A 21,163-nucleotide genomic window follows, 5' to 3' on the forward strand; every position below is an offset into this window, starting at 1 on the left:
ATGAAGTATAATACTTTATTCTTAGCATTTAGGATGTTAAAAATGTTCTCTACATGTTCTAAAAGGCGTTACAACACTTCTTTTCGTTACAAGAATTACATGGAACCGTTCAAATTTGTATTATGAAAGTCCGAATCTCCATCGGGCCCAACTCGACAACAAGAGCTGCCGGGTCAACGGTCCCACCTCTAATCGTTGGCGGTTCAGTCCCACTTCCACCTTCAACCTTCCATGGCATCCTCTTTATCGCTGACTTATATTGGTTTGTAGATAAGCTTGTTTCTCTTATTGTCTTGATCTACAAAAATGCATAAATTCATATGGTTATATACAGCAACAAAATTTGCCAATGATAAAACGATTGGCGTGGCGATGTACCGTTTTTTGACCAAACACTTTCTGCAGCTCGACTTTGACCAAGTTTGAAAAGTCAACGTCTTCACCCGCCTCGTATAGGTGGGCTAAACGAAGAAGCACACTTCCGTCTTCAAGTTCCTACATAAATGAAGGTTAGATAATCATTTGGTAATTGTTGTTTAGTGACCCAATATGTTACCTGAAGTGTAATTAACGCGACATTAGGGGGTAAAGTGTAGTTAGTATCCATTGTTGTTGATCTTGTTGAACGTGATGCTTTATAATCTTCTTGATTCTGTCAAGTAAATTGGTTGATTCAAGTATTGTTTTAATTCTAACAAATCAAACGGGTCAAAACAGATTAAAAGCGGTCGTATTTTTAAAGCATAAAGCCTCGTAAGTAGAAAAAAAGTTACTCTTAAAAAATTCATATTCTTACTGTTATAATATGATTTTTGTAATCGTATTTGATATTAACTATTTAAAAGAAAATAGACAAAAATGTGTTTTTGTTAGCCCAAAATTATTATGATTTATACATTACTATTTTCAAATCATAATAATTTTGACTAGACCAAAAAACACTTTTTGTCTGTATTCTTTTCTTTTCAAATAACTAAGACCAGATGTATTGGCGTCGTAATGGAGGCCAAAACGAGGCACATAATCCCCCCCCCCCCATTGCGAGGTCCGTTTTGGCCTGGTTCGCTGTGTACGGAGGTGGCGGGGATGGTTGTCCAATCAAGGTTTTTTGCATTTTAATTTATATTATTTATTTCTATTATAAAACAAAAAAAGGAATAATTGTGTAATGATTATGGTGCATGTTACCACTATGTCACTTTTTGCAAAACTAGCAATTACTGACTAGGATGCCTGCCACGTGTCAGAAATGCTCAGCTGCGCTTAGTTACCACTAGTCTCCACGTGGTCTAATGCAAAACATGTTTACAAAAGTTATATTATTTTAATAAGAATTTGAATTTTTGAAAGGGTTGTTATATACAAACACAATCCCCATGATTTGTGAATAAGGCTATACGTCTCATATATGGCTTATACGAGTCGTATAGGGCTAACTTATTAACATGCGTAAGGATGTGACAGTGTGGCAGCTTTTCGCAGTCTATACGAGCCGTATAGACCCTATACGAGTCGTATGGATATTATTGTTCGTATAGACCCTATACGAGCCATAGAGACATATACGAGCCGTATAGGGTCTATACGACTCATATAGACAGCATGTCAACTGTACTTTGGCCAGATATTTAAAATTATTTTATGGTCTATACGAGCTGTATAGATGGTATACGACTCGTACAGGCCAGATATCAATTTTTCTTGCTCCAAACGTAATTACTTTTAGGGCAGTTATATTTCATAAGCTTAGACAACTCACATGGGCGTCAACCAAAATGGATTGCATGACCACATATAAAAAGTCGTTACCCAAAAACACTCATGTTCTTCGTATGTTTTTATGTATATAGCAAAATATTTACTTTTAAATTACGTGTTTCTATTTTGTAAACAATTCGGATGTTATTTTTAATATTTTCTAATTTTAAAAAAATACTATACTAGTCAAACAGACTCTATACGAGTCGTATAGCCCTATACGGCTTGTATAGGGGCTATACGATGCAAATAAATGAAAACTGACACCCCTGACCGAAAATGACTTGACACTACACCTATACGAGTCGTATAGGCCCTATACGAGTCGTATAGGCCCTCCTGGTATGTGAATAACCTACTTGGTGTATGAATAACCTAAGCCTTTTGAAAACACTTAAACTAATATAATTTCAAAAAGTGTTTTTTTCTTATCGAAACTTACCTCATGTGTAAAGGCTAACAGAAGTGACGAATAAATCTCTTGGCCCGTTGTTCTGCGCCAACGTGATCCGCTACCAACGTTGTCAACGCTCAAATAGTACTTTCCGTGAATCTAAAAACCAAATTGTATAAAAAGGTTTTATGGGTCCAACAAAAATATCAATGTTAAGCTACCGTACCGCAAGTCCTTGACATGTGGTCTTGTTACACACGGTCTCGTCAAGGGCTTCGCCTACCCCTCTACCGTCATCATACAACATCCGCCTTTAAAAAATAAAAGAAAAAGAAATATTTAGCCGTGTTTATATGCGTGTGCTAAGAAAAAGTGCATTACGAGGATTACCGATGAAGCATTATCTCCATTTGTCCGTCATAGATGCTACCTCCACCGGTAGCACGATCAACGAGCACCGACATCTCGGTCCTGTTGTCTCTTGTGAATATTCCAAGATTAAGCTGATGATGAATTATCCTATGCATGTTAAAGTTGTAAACTACCCAAGCCAGGTTGGGCTCAGGTTCAAGCTCAAAGTTAAACGATCTCGCTTGGCTTGTTTATTTTTACAAGTTGAAAAGTCGAGCTCAAGCTTAGCTTGTTAAATGCTCTGGCCAATTGTTAATTTTTTATAATTTTTTTCTAAATGTCTTTTACACATATTGACAAATAAATAAATAATAAAATAAACGTGCACGTAATACAAAACTTATAAGCTACATGAATTATTAAATTACAGTATTATATATTATTCTTGTTTTTTTCAAAATTATATATATATATATATATATATATATAATTTCGGGTTTAATTTAAACGAGCCGAACAAGCGACAAGCCAGCTCATGAGAGAGCTATGAGCCGACTCAGGCTCCGTCTCAACTCATTTACAAATGAGATTTTTTCAAGCAAGCTTCTTAAATAGCCCCAATCCATTATCGTTGATTCTCTTTTTGTCATTTTTCTTTAACTTCTAAAACATTCAGAATTTACCAAACACGCAAACATCAAATTTTTACCGGATAATAATTCCCAGCTACTGGCTGTGTAACTTGAAGAGGCCAGTCTTCTCTATAATCCCGTACCTAATAATAAATCAAGCATTACTTGCCATAGTAATAAAAATAACCAAAAGAAATAATAAAAATGTATAACAGGCATCACCCTTTTGAGAAAATCCCTTCCATTAGAATCCGTATAGAACACCTTGTTGGTGACCATATCAGCTGTTATTCTTGTAATCACTTCTTTTCCAACGCCATCATCCGTTGGAATTTCACCGATCTAAACAAAATATATTTGTATAAAACCCCGTTTACTTATGAACGGGTTGATTCAAGTAGGGTGTAAAGTGTAAACGATCCAAGCTTGTAAATAACTTGTTTAACAAGCCCAAGCCGAAGCTTCACTTATCGAGGTTGAGTTGGCTCGAACCTATTAATTAATATATGTTTTATTTAATATATTAGATATATATTCATACCATAGTTATTATATATAAAACATGACAAAAGTAATAAAATAAAATGTACTATGTTAAATATAAAAATCATAATTAAAAGTTACATAAAGATAATTAAAAAATGTAGATTAATTAATTAATAAATGATAAATGAGACAAGTTTAATCTTGAAAAACTACTCACAAGTTGAGCCCGAGGCCGCTCGTTCAAACTAACAGGTCTATACGGTAAAATTAGAAAGAAAAAGATTGGCTTAAAGGAATCGGGCTGAATAGGTCAAAATTGGCCCAAAGTGCATTTTAACAAAATCATTGAAATCATTTTATTCAAAAACTTATATTAGTATTCTAATAATATAATTTTTGTAATCTACCTATTCTAATAAAGTAAAATAATTATAGACACTTGTCATATTTTGGTTAATTCTCACAATTTTTTTCCCTCCAAAACTATAATCTTAATTGGCACTAGATCAATAATTATTCACTTTCCTTTTACATTTATATTATATTTTTATAAAAATAAATATTAACATATTATTTTACTATATATTCCAAAATACTTGGTGAAATCCAAAAATTAACAACAAACAATGTTTGTCAAAGATTGAAAAGAATAATGTTATCATTAACATATTGTACTATGTATATTATAGAAGATTGTAAAGAAAAACAAAACTCGAATATGCTTTCATTTTACAAAGTTATTTTTTAATCATTAAATTATAAATATATGCTTAAAAAGTTAAAAGTCGATCCATTTTTTTTAAAAATCAATCCATTTATCTATTATTATTATTATTATTATTATTGTAAATTGTCATATAAATTTATAAATTATTAATATATGTTTTAAATCTATCCATTTATTTTTCGGTAAATTTAGTAAACTATATATATGTTAAAATGTAAGGATAATATATACCAATCACTTTCAGACATAACAAAGTTTGTCATATTTAATTTATTAGCTTTTTTTATCAAAGGTTGTTTCGGGTTTTTGTGGAACTTAAATTTGATTTTTATGGGTCAAAAGTTGGTAAGTTGGTAAAAGTTAACTACATTTAGATCAAAATTTGTTACGGATCAAAAATGAAAAATATGAGTATTTTTAAAAGTTTGTGAATGCAAATAGATTTATCGTCAAATTTGTTACGGGTTCAAAGTATTGACTTGAAAATGTCAAATGGATGAAAGTTAGAATTTTAAACATGATTCGGGTTCAAAATTTTTTTCAAGGGCATTTTTAGAAATAATCAAAAGGTTCGGGATTTGGATAATTGACTATTTTTCCCTCGACTATTAAAATTTAAGAAAAGATTGCAAACATTTTTGATATGTCACCCCTAAACCTATCAGTGCTTCTAACTTTTATCAAATTTGAAATATTTGTGTAAGCATTAACTTTTCCTTCAATGGTGATCAGAACGTTGTATGGGAATCATGTAATGAAATCTATGCTCAAATGAAGATAGAATTTTAAACATGATTCGGGTTTCAAATTTATTTTCAAGGGAATTTTTAGAAATAATCAAAAGGTTCGGGATTTGACAAATTGACTATTTTTCCCTCGACTATTAAAATTTAAGAAAAGATTACGAACACTTTTAATATGCCACCCCTAGACCTATCAATGCTTTTAACTTTTATCAAATTTAAAATATTTGTGTAAGCATTAACTTTTCCTTCAATGGTGATCAGAACGTTGTATGGGAAACATGTAATGAAATCTTTGCTCAAATGAAGCTAGAATTTTAAACATGATTTGGGTTTCAAATTTATTTTCAATGGCGTTTTTAGAAATAATCAAAAGGTTTGGGATTTGGCAAATTGACTATTTTTTCCTCCACTATTAAAATTTAAGAAAAGATTGCGAACACTTTTGATATGTCACCCCTAGACCTATCAATGCTTCTAACTTTTATCAAATTTGAAATATTTGTGTAAGCATTAACTTTTCCTTCAATGGTGATCAGAACGTTGTATGAGAAGTATGTAATGAAATCTATGCTCAAATGAAGCAGAATATTCACAAAATTGAATGGGTTAACATGTTATTTTTTATGTTGTCATCATGACAAAGTCGAAAAGCCCTATGAAACTTATCAAAATCCTTTTCATGGTGTAGCTCAGAAAAATATAGTTCTTGAATAAGATCCGTCGTTACAATTTAATGTTCTCCTTTCCTTCGATAGGTGGTAATTGATAAATATATTAATAAAGGTAACGCTCCTTCTGCATTTAGGGTTTAGGGTGATCAGAACGTTGTATGGGAAGTATGTAATGAAATCTATGCTCAAATGAAGCAGAATATTCACAAAATTGAATGGGTTAACATGTTATTTTTTATGTTGTCATCATGACAAAGTCGAAAAGCCTCATGAAACTTATCAAAATCCTTTTCATGGTGTAGCTCAGAAAAATATAGTTCTTGAATAAGATCCGTCGTTACAATTTAATGTTCTCCTTTCCTTCGATAGGCGGTAATTGATAAATATATTAATAAAGGTAACGCTCCTTCTGCATTTAGGCTGAGTGGTTAAAATTACTATTGTATGAGAAGTCTTATTCCTGAAATTGGTTGAGAACCAAAATTCTTTCAATTATACATATATGACACTGAAAATGAAATTTTCAATAAAAAAAGTGTTCCTCGGTATGTTTTTAGACGTGCATTTTTTTATTAAGTTCATTTAAAAAAATCATTTTGTGATATAAATAAAATCAATTTATGTGCACATACTATAAATACAAACATAGATGTAATACATTTTTTATATATGTTATGTAATTATTTGCTTTACTTGTAATTTTTATAATTTGAATCATCCCGTGTGTGACACGGGCTCTAAAACTAGTGTAATAGTATTTGACACACTGAGTATTCATTATAAACCTTTTGAGTATTTATTATAAGGGTTAGGTTCAAATAAGAAGTTTGATTTTCCTAAGAAGGCTAGGAAGGAGGGTATTTTTGTCTAACACTTTTATATCAAAACCCACCTACTTTAATCTCAAAACCCACTTACATTAATTTCAAAAACTCACTTACATCTTCACTCATCTTCTACAACCACCACCACTCCACCGCCCACCACCACCACAACCGTCACCCACCGCCACCACCTCGCCGGAAAAGACACAATGGAAAACAATATCAAAAACACAATGGAAAAAAAACACAATGAAAAAAAAATACAATAAAAAACACAATTGTATGACACAATGAAAAAACACTATAAAAAAAAACACAATGAAAAATACTATTGTATAACACAATTTTGTAAAACACAGTTTTGGTAAAACACAATTTGTAAAAACCCCACTATTTTTTTTTAATTTTTATATAACAATATGGTACTTATATAAAAGATAAAAAGACACTCGTTATTATGGTGAATTTGTTTTTCAATAAAAACGTCAAGTTATGGACGTTTTAAAATGATGGGGGGATTTGGCATGTGCCTTGCTTGTGGAGAGAGAAAGTCAATAAATGTGTTATTCCTTTTATGCCCTTTCCCTTGTGTTCACACTTGATTTACTTCTAAACTAATCTCAACCCTCCATGTTCAAAATCAATTAACAAGAAATCTTCTTATCCTTCTTACAAAAACTATACTTCCTATTATAACCTAACCTTTCATTATAAACCTATAGAATAAAAAAAGTGTGTCGTAACAAGCCAACTCACTCCGGCCTAAAAAGAATGGGGCCCATTATAACCTGTTACCGTATAACAAAAGGGTAAACTTACAATGAACTCAAATTCAGCATGCTCTTTGTCTTTGTAAACTCTAGTCACCTGTAAACAAATAAACACAAGAACTTGAAAAAAAAAATATTAAGAAATAAGTCTTTTACTATGTAGAATTACGATCCTTACTTGATAGATCCATGAGTTGAATTGCTGATGAACTTCATCTACAAGCGGACCACGAATGACTTTCATCGGTACCTGAAAACGAAGTAATTACATTACTTAGCAAAAACATGGCCCAGTCCGGGCCCATTTAATCAGGCTGAAAAAGGATTAATCTTTTTTTCTTTTAATTATGATTTGGTTTGGTTTCTTAGCTCCGGATGCCGTGTGAAGAGGTATGCACCCGCCTTAACATCGAGCGGGGCGGGTCAACCCACAAGATATAGACAAGAGGCTTGAAATCAGGATGTCATGAAGACACAAAGCCAAAACCTATGCGCATGGCGCATATCACATATGCTCACGCATATCACATATGCTCACGCATCATATATGCTCACGCATATCACATCTGCGCGTGGCGCATCTGCGCGTGGCGCATATCACATATGCTCACGCATATTACATATGCTTGCGCATATCACATCTGCGCATGAAATATCTGCGCGTGAGAATAAAGAGAAGACCCCGCGCATCCCCAGGATAGGCGCATATCACACATGCACATAATCAACCTCGTCCTTATCCAAATCAGGATAAGGACAACCCTGATTGTGCTCATCAGACAACCTTCCAGAAGGTATCCTTTAAGGAATAAAGAATATGCTGATGTTGACAGCTGCCAATGAAAGGTGGACAACTCAGCAAAACCCATGTGCTACCACGTGATTGCACATGGGTCAGGTGAAACACCTTGGTCAGAGAATAATCAATGAAAAAGCACCAGGTGTCCTAAGGACACGTGGCGCGAAGCAATAGGAGGAGGCCAAAAAGGCCCTAATGGGATCTGAGCCCAATCATTGGAAACCCTAACACTATAAATACCACACCACCTCCCCAAGGGGAGGTAAGCAAAAAAATACATTCTAAATCCTTACTCACTCTCAGATTATTATTATCTTCTCCTACAATCTCTTATTCTCACACCGGAGGGTTACCCCAAAGAGGACCCCTCTGTCCCTTTCTGAGGGGTAAGTTCACGGTGCTGCTCGTTTTGTAGGTGGAAGAATTCATACTCCGGAGAACCATCGGTGATATAGCATACTCATACCCGAGGAAAGTTGATCGTCTACCAGTGAGTCGATCCACGTTTCTTCATTGTCTCAAATGAAATTATTCACCCCCTAGGTCAGATACAATTTGAACTAACTATGGGGGATGAGAAACACAAGCGAGCTGAAATTGTCAACTTCTTGGTCTTGCCCACCATTTCATGCCATAATATGATCTTGGGTAGAGGAACGATTGCCCAATTCAACGCCATACCGTCACCAGCGCACGGCGCGTTGGGGTTCCCAACACCAAGAGGTGTAACATTTGTATACCGAGATCATTTGTGCGCAGTGACAAGTATACCGCGGGAAGGGAGAATGAAACTTCCAATGGCAAACAACGCGCCAGAGGAATGGATTCTCAACCCAAAGTTCCCAGAGCAAACAATCACAATTGGAGCTACGATATCAGACGACACAAGGTTGAGAATGAAAAGATTGCTCACAACGTATATGTCGGTCTTCGCGTGGCAACATTCTGATATGAATGGGGTTCCGCGAGACCTGGCGCAACATTCTCTCAACACGTTCAAGTCTGTAGAGCCAATTGCTCAAAAGAAGAGAGTCATGGGGGATGAGAAGGCAAAGGCCATGAATGAGCAAGTAGAAGATCTACTGCGCGCAAATATCATCCGCCCAATACGATACCAAACATGGGTAGCCAATCCTGTGATGGTAAAGAAGAGCAACGGGTCATGGAGGATGTGCATTGATTTCAAGGACCTCAACAAAGCATGTCTAAAAGATTGTTACCCCCTCCCAAACATTGACGCGAAGGTGGACTCTGTGGCGCCATTTAAGCTCAAATGTTTCCTGGACGCCTATAAGGGCTATCACCAAATTCAAATGGCACCACAAGATGAGGACAAGACTGCCTTCAGAACTGACAAGGGTGTTTTCTGTTACACAAAAATGCCCTTTGGTTTGAAGAATGCAGGAGCCACTTACCAAAGACTCATGGATGCGGTTTTCAACGAGCAAATTGGAAGAAACTTAGAAGTCTACGTGGATGATTTGGTGATTAAAAGCAGGGAGGAAAAACAAATGCTCAAAGACATCGAAGAAACCCTTTGGCGCCTAAAGGAAGTAAACATGAAGCTCAACTCGAGCAAATGCACATTCGGCGTAGAAGAAGGGAAATTTCTAGGTGTAATGGTCACCAAGGATGGTCTCAAGGTGAACCCAGAGAAGGTGGAGGCTATCCTTGACATGCCCTCACCATCCACCATGAAGGAAGTTCAAAAGTTGAATGGTAGATTGGTATCAATTAACAGGTTCCTAACGAACCATGCAAGCAAATCTACCCCATTCGTTAACACATTGAGAAATTGCTTAAAGAAAAGCCAATTCAAGTGGACGCCTGAGGCCGAGCAAGCTTTCAATGAGATAAAAGAATGTCTGATAAATCTGCCTGCGCTCACAGCTCCACTACCTGGCGAAACTCTAACGTTGTACCTGTCAACAGGAGAGCGCGCCATCGGCGCAGTGTTGTTGGTGGATCGCAAGGGAATCCAAACACCAATCTATTATGTAAGTCGGGTGCTGACAGATCCTGAGACGCGCTACTCCATCATGGAAAAGTTAGTTTTATCACTAACGCATGCGTCACGCAAGCTTCACAGATATTTCAATGGTCATCCTATTGAAGTCCTGACTGGTTACAACATCCAGCAAGTCTTGCGGCGTCCCGCGCTCTCAGGAAGGCTGACAAAATGGGCGCTGGAATTAGGAGAGCACACGATCGCCTATAAGCCCCGTCCAGCAATAAAGGGACAAGTCTTAGCTGATTTCATCGCAGAAATCCCTGAAGGAAAAATTGAAGAGGCTCAGCGCGAGGTAGACCCTCCGCAAGCCAATAATGAAGAAAATGTTTGGAGATTATTCACTGATGGAGCTTCAAACAACGAAGGGTCCGGCGCAGGCCTCAAACTGGTGGATCCAGAAAGTCATGAGTATACTTACGCAATCAGGTTGGATTTCAAGAGCACCAACAATGAAGCTGAGTATGAAGCCCTGCTGGCTGGTCTGCGCATCGCGCACAAGTTCGGAGTTAAAAAGCTAGAGGCTCATGTCGATTCATACTTGGTAGCAGCACAGGTCAATGGCCTTTATGACGCCAAGGAGAACACTATGCCTCTGTATTTAGAGCAGGCGAAGAAACTCACCGAGCAATTTGACTTCTTTAGAATCATACATATTCCGCGCAGTGAAAACAAGTCTGCCGACGCCCTGAACAAGATGGCATCAACCAGCTTCGATCACTTTGGCAAAGATGTCAGGGTGGAAGTAATGAGCAATCCGTCGGTGGGAGCGAAGTCTGTCCTTGTAATTCATACAACACCTTCATCATGGATAACTCCATTAATGGAATTCTTGAAGGAGGGAAAGGTACCGGACGATCGCGCACAGGCGAGGAAGATAAGACACAAGTCGCAGAACTACGAACTGCTTGATGGTACGTTATATCGACGCTCTTATCTTGGACCGCTCATGAAATGCCTGGATGCCGAGGAAGCAAGCTATGTGATCAGAGAGATACACGAAGGAATCTGTGGAATACATGTTGGTCCGCGCATGGTGGTTGCCAAGGCAATGAACGCAGGTTACTATTGGCCAGGCATGTACTTGGACGCGTTAAAAGAGATCCAAAAATGCAAAGCGTGTCAGAGCTACGCGCCAAACACCATGCGGCCAAAGAACAACCTGATTCCAGTGACCTCCGCATGGCCTTTCCACAAATGGGCAATCGATATTGTGGGTCCCTTACCACAAGCGCAAGGGCGAGTAAAGTTTTTGGTAGTGGCAGTAGACTATTTCACAAAATGGGTTGAAGCCAAGCCACTAGCAAAGATCACAGCCGAGGCAATGAAGTAATTTATTTGGAGCCACATCATATGCCGTTTTGGCCTGCCAATGGAAATTGTGAGCGACAATGGCAAACAATTCACTGACAGGAAGATATCCAGTTGGCTCAAGGAATTGCGCATCAACCAAGTCTTCACTTCAGTATACCACCCTCAAGGGAATGGCCAAGTGGAGCGCGCGAACCAAAGCTTGCTGAATGGGCTGAAGAAAAGGTTGGAGGGAGAATCCCATTCATGGGTCGAGAAGCTACCTAATGTCCTGTGGGCGCACAGGACATTAAGCAAAACCAGCAATGGCGAATCCCCGTTCAGCCTAACCTATGGAACGGAGGCTATGATTCCAGCAGAAATTGGATGCCCATCCCATAGAGTGCTCATGATGAGTAAGATGGATAACGAGCGCGAAAAGAGGTTGGATCTCAACTTACTTGAAGGGCGCAGAGAGGCGGCTATCATCAGTGAAGCCAAATACAAGAAAAAACTAGAAAAATATTACAATCAGCGCGTGAAAGAATGCCACTTCAAGAAGAATGATTTCGTCCTTCGGAACAATAAAGCTAGTCGCGCGGTACCCCCGGGAAAGATGTCCCCCAACTGGGAGGGACCTTATCAAGTCTCGGAAGAATTGGGAAAAGGCGCATACGCTTTAAAAGATTTGAATGGAAAGAACATCCCGCGCAAATGGAACGCAGCGCAACTTAGAAAATGTTTCATGTAAAAATTGTCAAGTTTGTAATCAAGGCTTTTTAAGCCATTATGAATAACGATACGCGCTATTTTCTCTTAATGTGTGTTCTATTACCTTTTGCATACATGTTTCACACTTCCCTTTATTAATTTTGAGCAATATGACAACATTGTATTGACATCAAAACTAAAAATAAAACGAAGTAAAACATACATGCGCGAGCTTCAAGCTCAAACGCTTTAACGAGTTTTAACTCTAAAACATCAGGGCCTTAGCCCAATAATATGAGCCTTAGCTCAGGGCCTTTGCCCAATAATACGAGCCTTAGCTCAAATTACTCACAACATCCATCATACATGCTGCGCAGCTAGACCATAAAAATACCTAAGCACAGCTAAGGCAAAGCACATGCCAAAACATAGTTGTTAAGGTCTCAGGTCGAGGTCGCGCATGGGATTGTAATGGATATCAGAGTAACACATACTGACACGTAAAGGCTAAAAAACTCAGTCATAATTCCCTATAATAAATGCGCGATAATGTCGCGCAAAAGATGAATAATGAAATGCCAAGGCACGTGTCAGCATATTCAGAATATTGCAAAATAACTTGAAATATGACAAGGATTAAGTAAAATAATTTCCTTACAACCTTGTTCAAGTTTCAACGTGCAAGCATATCTTATATTCAACAAGCAAACACATGCAATATAAAGAGATGAATTGGGAATGCACAAGATGCGAATAAGGGGAAAACAAAATTTCATTCCAAAACACAGAAGTTTACAAATTTACAAAATGATGAGATAAAAACTACAAACAAAAAAAAAAAAAAAAAAACATGAAGGGCTTCTCAGGTCTCTATATCAACATCAGCCTCTTCACCGTCCTCATCATTGCCCCCTCCCTCAGCATCTGGCGCAGCCCGCTCCTCGTCATCTCCAAACTTACCATAATCAAGCTGTTCGGAGTCGTCTTCTATCACGATAGTGTCAGGAGTAGGTCCTTTGGCCACGCCAGAGCCGCTAGCAGAGGCAGCATTGCCCGCGCCATCATCGCTGCCACCAGTCCCTTCACACTCGTCAAGTAATTTCTTTAGCGCGCCGAGATGGGGCTGGTCAGCAAGCGCGGCTATCTGCAAGTCACAAGGAAAAGTATGAGTACAAAAGACTAGGAAAATAAGTCAAGGTAAACTCATTAAGGTTAAAATACCTGCTCAAGGATGGGAATGAGAGTATTCAAATACTTCTCCCCTACTTCGGCCATATCAGCGCAGACAACGTCGAGCTGATAAGGGTAGTCGGATGGGTTCTTCTTCAGCATGCTATATTCACAGCCATCCTTAAACCCTTCAGCTCGACCCACCAAGCGCGACGCATCGTTGCAATCCATCACAAGGGACTGAAACTCGTCTGAGTATTTCATCGCATAAGCGCAACGAGTCATACCCTGTGAAACTAGCCATTGGCGATCCTGCGCGAGGGAAGAAACAGACGTCTCAAGAGCAGGAATCTGAGAGTTTAACAACTCAACAGTTTCCTTGGTCTGTTTTAGCTCTTCTCTGTCGGACGCTGCTGCCGCCAAGGCCTCATTCCTTTCCTCTCGCGCAGCATCGTGTTCTTCTTGGCCAGACGCTGCTGCCGCCAGGGCTTCATCCTTTTCTGCCCGCGCAGCTTCGAGCTCTTTCTTCAGGCGCGCAACCTCACTCTCTAATAAAGATTTGTCAGTGATAGCTTGCACATGAGTTTGATCACGCGCCTCTGCCTCTAACTCCAAATCACGCGCTCGCCGCGCGTACCTGGCCGCATCCGCCTCTGCCGCCTGCAGCTTCTCCCGCGCAGCCTGCAGCTCATTGTAACACCCCGACCGAAGGCGGATTATACATCGGGGCGCCACGTATTGTTTCATTACTCGCGACACTATTGGGTGTCAATATTTAATAAATACATTTTCATTGCGCGAGCGCAGAACATGAATCATAAATTAACATAAATCATATCATAACTTAAAATATTCAAATAACATAATATGTCTTGTTACATTTTAATCTAGGTCCAAACAAAAAGAAAACATCCTACGCGTCCAAGAGATTCCCAAAAGCTGCTACAGCAAACCTGAACATGTGTTAAAATAAAACGTCAACACTTGCGTGTCGGTGAGAAATCAAGTTTAATAGATATAAATAGATAACAATATCTGCGCGCATCATGTGTATAACTGGTGTTCAACAAGGGTGTAATCAGATTGTGATCAGGCCTAATAGATCATAGCTCATAGTTCAACCCGTGCTCCCAATTGAGCACAAAAACAAGAAAACTGTGCAAGTGTAAACAAAAGAGAAATCATAAACGATAGTTCTCCCGTGTTCATCTAATGGATCCATGAAAACTGCGGAATAGGCCGACAAGACGGTTAATGATCCACACATACAAATAAACAGCCAAGTCTACGTCCATAACACATGGGGTTTTGCGCGACAAAAGTTTATAAACAAGTTTAAGACTCAAGTTTGTACGAACACATGAACATCCCAAAACATTAAAAATAAAAAGGGATTAGGTACGAGATTACTCACATGTAAACGGTGCGTTGAAAGGTAACGCAAGAACCAAACTTTCAACAAGCGAAGTTAACCTATAAATAGAGATTATTGGTTTAATGATTTGTTTTATGCCTGGAATATATGTTAGCATAGTAATATGTATCTTTAACAAATTATTATATATTATATATTACCGGAAATCTGGAAAAGACGAAGGCAGGGAGAGGAGGCGGCTGAGGAACAACGGCAGTGGGCAAGGAGAAGAGAGCAGAGGAGAGTTTAAGTGTTTGTGTGTGTAGTGTTAAATAACAAGAAAATAGTATTATATATAGGGAAACCCTAGGGAACACAATCCCTTAAAAAGAGGGAAAGATCTTATCAAATCAAGCAAAAGATATCAAAAGGCAAAAGATTCCAAAAGCAAAAGATACCAAAAGATATGGCAGCCGGGGAACAGGAAAAAGGGCTGACAGGTTACAGAATAAAGCATGGGAGGAGTCAGATAAAGGTACTGGTCAAGGCATGGGAAAAGCAGATTTCAAAGGATTATGTCAGTCACTTTTTCTGCCAACCAATGGGGTTGGTGCGCATGCTGCGCCGAAAGTGACTATTCAGACAGAAGATAAGATATCACAAAAGAATACAGGCTGACCTAAACAGAAGAAAAGACTTAAGGTCTAGCGCGAGAAGACTCGAACGCACGCGCGAGGGCGAAGGCAGACAGAGGACAATCCTTAGCGCGCCGCGGGAAGGACTAAAATCCTTAGCGCGTCGCGGGAAGAACTACCATTCTTAGCGCGCTGCGAGAAGAACTACAATTCTTAGCGCGTCGCGGGAAGAACTACCATTCTTAGCGCGCTGCGAGAAGAACTACAATTCTTAGCGCGTCGCGGGAAGAACTACCGTTCTTAGCGCGCTGCGAGAAGAACTACAATTCTTAGCGCGCTGCGAGAAGAACTACAATTCTTAGCGCGCTGCGAGAAGAACTACAATTCTTAGCGCGCTGCGAGAAGAATTCGTCTCGCGTAACGCAGGGACAGCCGGTCTTCACGCAGGCTTCCTTGTAAAGAGTCTGGCGCGTGGAGCTGCGCAGACATCCTTAGGCGGGAAGAACCAAAGGACAAGCAAAGAGTTAAGAAAAAGGGGTTCAGGCTAAAGGGTTAAGCAGAGGGGCGGGACGGCGGCAAGAAAGAGAAGGAGGCGGGACGGCGACGAAAGAGAGAAAGAGGCGGGACGGCGACAAGAGAGAGAAAGAGGAGGGACGGCGGAAAGAAATTATTATTATTAGTAAGTAATATAAAAATAATATGTATATATATATAATTTATTTAATGTTAAATTTACAAAGATTAATAATCAAATTTTAAATCATAAAAAGAATTGGATTCGAAAACGGGTACCTGGGTCGGGTCGGATTGGGCAGATGTCACAGTCTCCCCTACTTTAAGAAATTTCGTCCCGAAATTTATCTCGAAGTAGGTTGCGCAGAGAAAAGGTACGGGTACTTGATCTTCATCTGATCTTCCCTTTCCCAAGTGAACTCGGCTCCGCGCTTGGACTGCCAACGAACTTTGACAATAGGGATGCGACTGCGCTTGGTTTGCTTTACCTCGCGATCCATAATCTCAACAGGCTTCTCAACGAAATGCATAGACTCATCAACTTGAACTTCATCAAGTGGTATGTGGAGGTTCTTGTCAGCTAAACATTTCTTGAGATTGGATACATGGAAAGTTGGATGCACATTGCTGAGCGCGGGCGGCAGGTCAAGCTTGTAGGCAACTTTTCCCACCCTCGCAAGAATCTTGAATGGACCAACATAACGAGGTGCAAGCTTACCTTTCTTCCCAAAGCGGACAACACCCTTCCAGGGCGACACTTTGAGGAGAACAAGGTCACCAACTAGAAATTCGAGAGGCTTCCGCCTGCGATCTGCGTAACTCTTCTGTCGGCTTCTGGCAGTCAGCAGATGATCACGGATCTTGGCGATTTTATCGGTTGTCTCTTGAACTAATTCGGGTCCTGTGATTTGAACTTCACCCACTTCGTTCCAACAAATTGGTGAACGGCACTTTCGACCGTAAAGTGCTTCAAATGGGGCCATACCGATACTGGAATGATAGCTGTTATTATAAGAGAACTCGATCAGAGGTAGGTGTGAATCCCAATTACCTCCAAAATCAAGAACGCAAGATCGAAGCATATCTTCAAGGGTTTGGATGGTTCGCTCAGACTGTCCGTCAGTCTGAGGATGATATGCAGTACTCATGTCCAAACGAGTTCCTAACGCAGATTGGAGAGATTTCCAAAAGCGAGATATAAAACGGCCATCGCGATCGGATATGATGCTCAAAGGAGTACCATGACGGCAGACAATTTCCTTGACATATAGATGCGCAAGTTGTTCAACACGGTAGGTTTCACGAATGGGCAGAAAGTGGGCAGACTTGGTCAATCGATCCACTATTACCCAAATGCTATCATGTTTGCTTGCGGTCAAGGGTAACTTGGTGATAAAGTCCATTGCTATACTTTCCCATTTCCACGTAGGAATTTCAGGTTGTTCGAGCAAACCAGATGGGCGTTGATGTTCAGCTTTTACCTTAGAACAAGTTAGGCATTTAGCTACGAACACAGCAATATCCTTTTTCATACCAGGCCACCAATAAGAAAGGCGCAAATCTTTGTACATTTTGTCAGCACCAGGATGAACGGAATACCGAGATTTGTGCGCTTCACATAGTAGGACAGTGCGAAGATTCTCATCATTGGGAATCCAGATGCGATTGAGATAGCAGAGAATTCCACTCAGATTAGGGACAAAATGCGCTTCCGCGCCACACGCTAACTCGGCGCGAAGGTTGCCATTGCTGATGGATGCGTGCTGCGCGTCACGAATGCGTGATCCAAGATTGCTTTGAATCGGCGCGAAGTGAAGCTGCGTGCGCGACAAGATACATTTAAGCTGGCAGGGTTTGCGGCTGAGCGCATCAGCTACCACATTAGCCTTTCCAGGGTGATATCGGATCTCACAATCGTAATCGCTGATGAGTTCGTTCCATCGACGTTGTCTCATGTTAAGTTCCTTTTGATCAAAAATATGCTGAAGGCTTTTATGGTCGGTGTAGATGATGCACTTAGTCCCATAGAGGTAGTGTCTCCAGATTTTCAAGGCAAATACAACTGCACCAAGTTCGAGATCGTGAGTCGTATAATTCTTTTCGTGAATTTTGAGTTGCCTTGACGCGTAAGCGATAACCTTGCCTCGTTGCATAAGTACACAACAGAGACCTTGGTTGGAGGCATCACAATACACGACAAAATCATCATTACCCTCTGGTAAAGTTAGAACAGGAGCTTCGCACAACAATCGCTTGAGCTTCAGAAAGGCTTCTTCTTGCTTCGAGCCCCAAATATACGGTTTGCCTTTGTGCGTTAAAGCTGTTAAAGGCAAAGCGATCTTTGAGAAGTTCGAAATAAATCGCCGGTAGTAACCAGCTAAGCCCAAAAAGGAACGGATTTCGGTAGGAGTGGATGGCGTAATCCAGTTCTTGATTGCTTCAATCTTGGATGGGTCGACATGAATACCCATCTTGTTTACAACATGACCAAGAAACTGTACTTCATCCGACCAAAACTCACACTTGGAGAGTTTGGCAAAGAGTTGCTCGGTTCGAAGCTTTTGCAACACCAACCGAAGATGTTGCTCATGCTCGGCCTTGGTTTTAGAATACACCAGAACATCATCGATAAACACGATCACGAATCGGTCCAAGAAAGGCCTACACACCCGATTCATTAGATCCATGAAAACAGCGGGTGCGTTGGTTAAACCGAAGGACATGACCAAGAATTCAAAATGGCCATAGCGGGTTCGAAAAGCAGTCTTGGGAATATCCTCTTTGCGGATACGCAACTGGTGATAGCCAGAACGGAGATCGATTTTGGAGAAACAAGAGGCACCTTGGAGTTGGTCAAAGAGGTCGTCAATACGCGGTAAGGGATACCGGTTCTTAATGGTGAGCTTGTTCAGCTCGCGGTAATCAATACACATGCGAAACGTACCATCTTTCTTTTTAACGAACAACACCGGAGCACCCCAGGGCGAAGAGCTAGGGCGAATGAATCCTTTAGCGGTCAAATCTTGGAGTTGACTTGCTAATTCTTGCATTTCAGCGGGCGCAAGACGATAAGGAGATTTGGCTATGGGGGAAGCACCAGGGACCAGATCAATACGAAACTCGACTTCCCGAGCAGGAGGTAGACCAGAAAGATCATCGGGAAAGACTTCAGGGAAGTCACGCACGATAGGGATTTCGCGAAGTTTCTTCTTTCCTTCATCGGGTTTGACCACATGAGCTAAGAACGCGACACAATTCTTCCGCAAAAGTCTCCGGGCTTCAGAGCATGACATAAGTTTAAGACCGTTAGATGGTTTCTCGCCGTAGATATGCAGATCACCATTTTCTCGAGGAATGCGAATCATCTTTTTGGCGCAAATAACTTCGGCGCGATTTTGCGAGAGCCAGTCCATACCGATAATAACATCAAAGCTTCCAAGCGGCATAGGAATGAGGTCGATTAGAAAATCGTTTTCGTTAAGGTTAAGCGCGCAATCTTTGATTACGGAGTTTATTAAAATAGTTTCACCATTAGCCAATTCAACTGAAAAGTTTTCGTTTAAGTTTACTCGCGGTCGCGCAAGTTTTTGCTCAAATGCGCGAGAAATAAAACTTCTATCGGCGCCAGTATCAAAAAGTATGGATGCATATTGTCCGTTAAGTAAAAATGTACCATTAACCACGTCATTATTCGCTTGCGCTTGGTGCGCGGTTATATTAAAAGCTAGTCCGCACGTCACTTGGTTCGAAATTTGGTTAACTGGGTTCGCTTGTGTAATCTGAACTTGTAGTCTCGGGCACGCGTTCCGGAAATGACTGGGATCACCGCAGTTATAGCACGACCTGGGTCGTGGATTAGGGTATGTTGGTTGTGGGTTCTGCAGGTAGGTTGGTGGTGTTTGCGCAATTGGGTTGGAGGAAAGGACTCTACAGTTTTCCGCATTGTGACCAGCGCGGCCACATCGGTGACAAAGTCGGCACGGGACTTGAGGTGGGTGGTGAAGTCTACAGGTTGGGCAAAAGGGTTGGTTTCCTGTGTAGGGTTTCTTAGTTGGCGGGGCAGGGAGTGCGGGATTGGTTAAGGCATAGCTATGGACTACAGGGGGTGTTGGGTAAGTTGACAGTGGGTTAGGAGCGTGTACTGGAGGTTGGTAGGCGGGTTGCTGGACAACAAGCGGGTTGGTAAGCGCGTAGGCTTTGCGCCTGCGCTTGAGGTTGTTACGGTTTGAGGGTTCTGGCTTGGTTTCTGTTGGTTCTGGGACAGTCTTGGTGGGTTTGGTCTTCTCAGCTCCCCGCAGGAACAGGGTTCCTGCCCTGACATGGTTGTCGCTGAGCACAGCGGCCAACTCGATGGCGTCAGAGAGGGTTAGTGGGTTCCTGGCCCATACAGAATCTTGGATTTCCATGGGGAGACCCCCAAGGAACTTCTCGATGGCTCGGCGGGAAGGGGTAACTAGGTGCGGGACAAGCAAGCTTAATTCATGGAAGCGCGTCGCGTACTCGCGCGCTTCGCCACTGTACTGTTTCAGGTTCCAAAACTCTTCCTCCAGGCGCTTTACTTCGTTGGGAGGGCAGAACTCTCGCGTCAAGATTTCCTTGAATTCCCCCCAGAGCATGCTAGAAGCAGCCTCTGCGCCACGCGCATGAGCTACTCCGTTCCACCAAGTAAGCGCCCTTGATTCCAGGACACTAGAGGCATATAAGGTTCGTTTGTCTGGAGGGCATTGGGTATGGAGGAAAGTGTTTTCAATTTTCTCGAGCCACTGGAGCATCACGGTGGCTCCTTCAAGTCCGGTGAATTTCGGAGGGTTACCCGCATTGAAGGATTTAATATTGTATCCGGAGGGGTGGTATTAGTTTGGTTTAAGGCTTGGGCTATTGCGGCGGCCATTTCCTGGGAACGTTGCTGCCTACGTCTGCGCGAGGCTTCTCTCCTCTGATGACGGCGAGATAGCGGAGGCATTCTATAAAAGTTTTAATTTTTGTTAATATCTTGATATGGGAAATCGTTTTAGCGCAAAGTATATCGTCGTAAAGCTTGTTTCGCGGAGTTAAATGCTATCAAATCTTGGAGTAAAATATGAATTTAAATGCAAATTTAACACAGGTAAAGAATTCGAATTGAAAATCGACAATTCATGTATCACCATGACTTTTCGAATTCTCAATTTAAAATATAGAGTAAGCGAGCATTGAAGGTTGACAATTCATGTATCACCATGACTTTTCAAATCTTCAAATTAAAACATAAAGTTAATGGTAATTGAAAATCAACTATTCATGTACCACCATGACTTCTCGGATTTTCAATCCCCACAACAAAC

The 21,163-nt window shown here is 40.6% G+C and overlaps 1 pseudogene across 1 annotated transcript in view; it reads right to left on the reverse strand.

Annotated features, from left to right (window-relative positions):
• LOC143632985 (alpha-mannosidase-like) overlaps positions 1-21,163 on the reverse strand; it is a 33,430-nt pseudogene continuing 12,267 nt past the window's right edge. The window contains exons 18-27 of the transcript XR_013153606.1: positions 7,538-7,609; positions 7,409-7,456; positions 3,358-3,477; positions 3,213-3,278; positions 2,543-2,655; positions 2,379-2,463; positions 2,201-2,311; positions 557-652; positions 379-495; positions 1-298 (exon numbers count right to left, since the gene is read on the reverse strand). The product of XR_013153606.1 is annotated as an alpha-mannosidase-like (transcript). The remainder of the gene's footprint in view (positions 299-378; positions 496-556; positions 653-2,200; positions 2,312-2,378; positions 2,464-2,542; positions 2,656-3,212; positions 3,279-3,357; positions 3,478-7,408; positions 7,457-7,537; positions 7,610-21,163) is intronic.

The sequence above is a fragment of the Bidens hawaiensis genome, unplaced genomic scaffold (genome assembly GCF_021521415.1).
Source record: "Bidens hawaiensis isolate Kalapana, Puna unplaced genomic scaffold, B.hawaiensis_p1.1 tig00006556_1, whole genome shotgun sequence".
NCBI lineage: Eukaryota > Viridiplantae > Streptophyta > Magnoliopsida > Asterales > Asteraceae > Bidens > Bidens hawaiensis.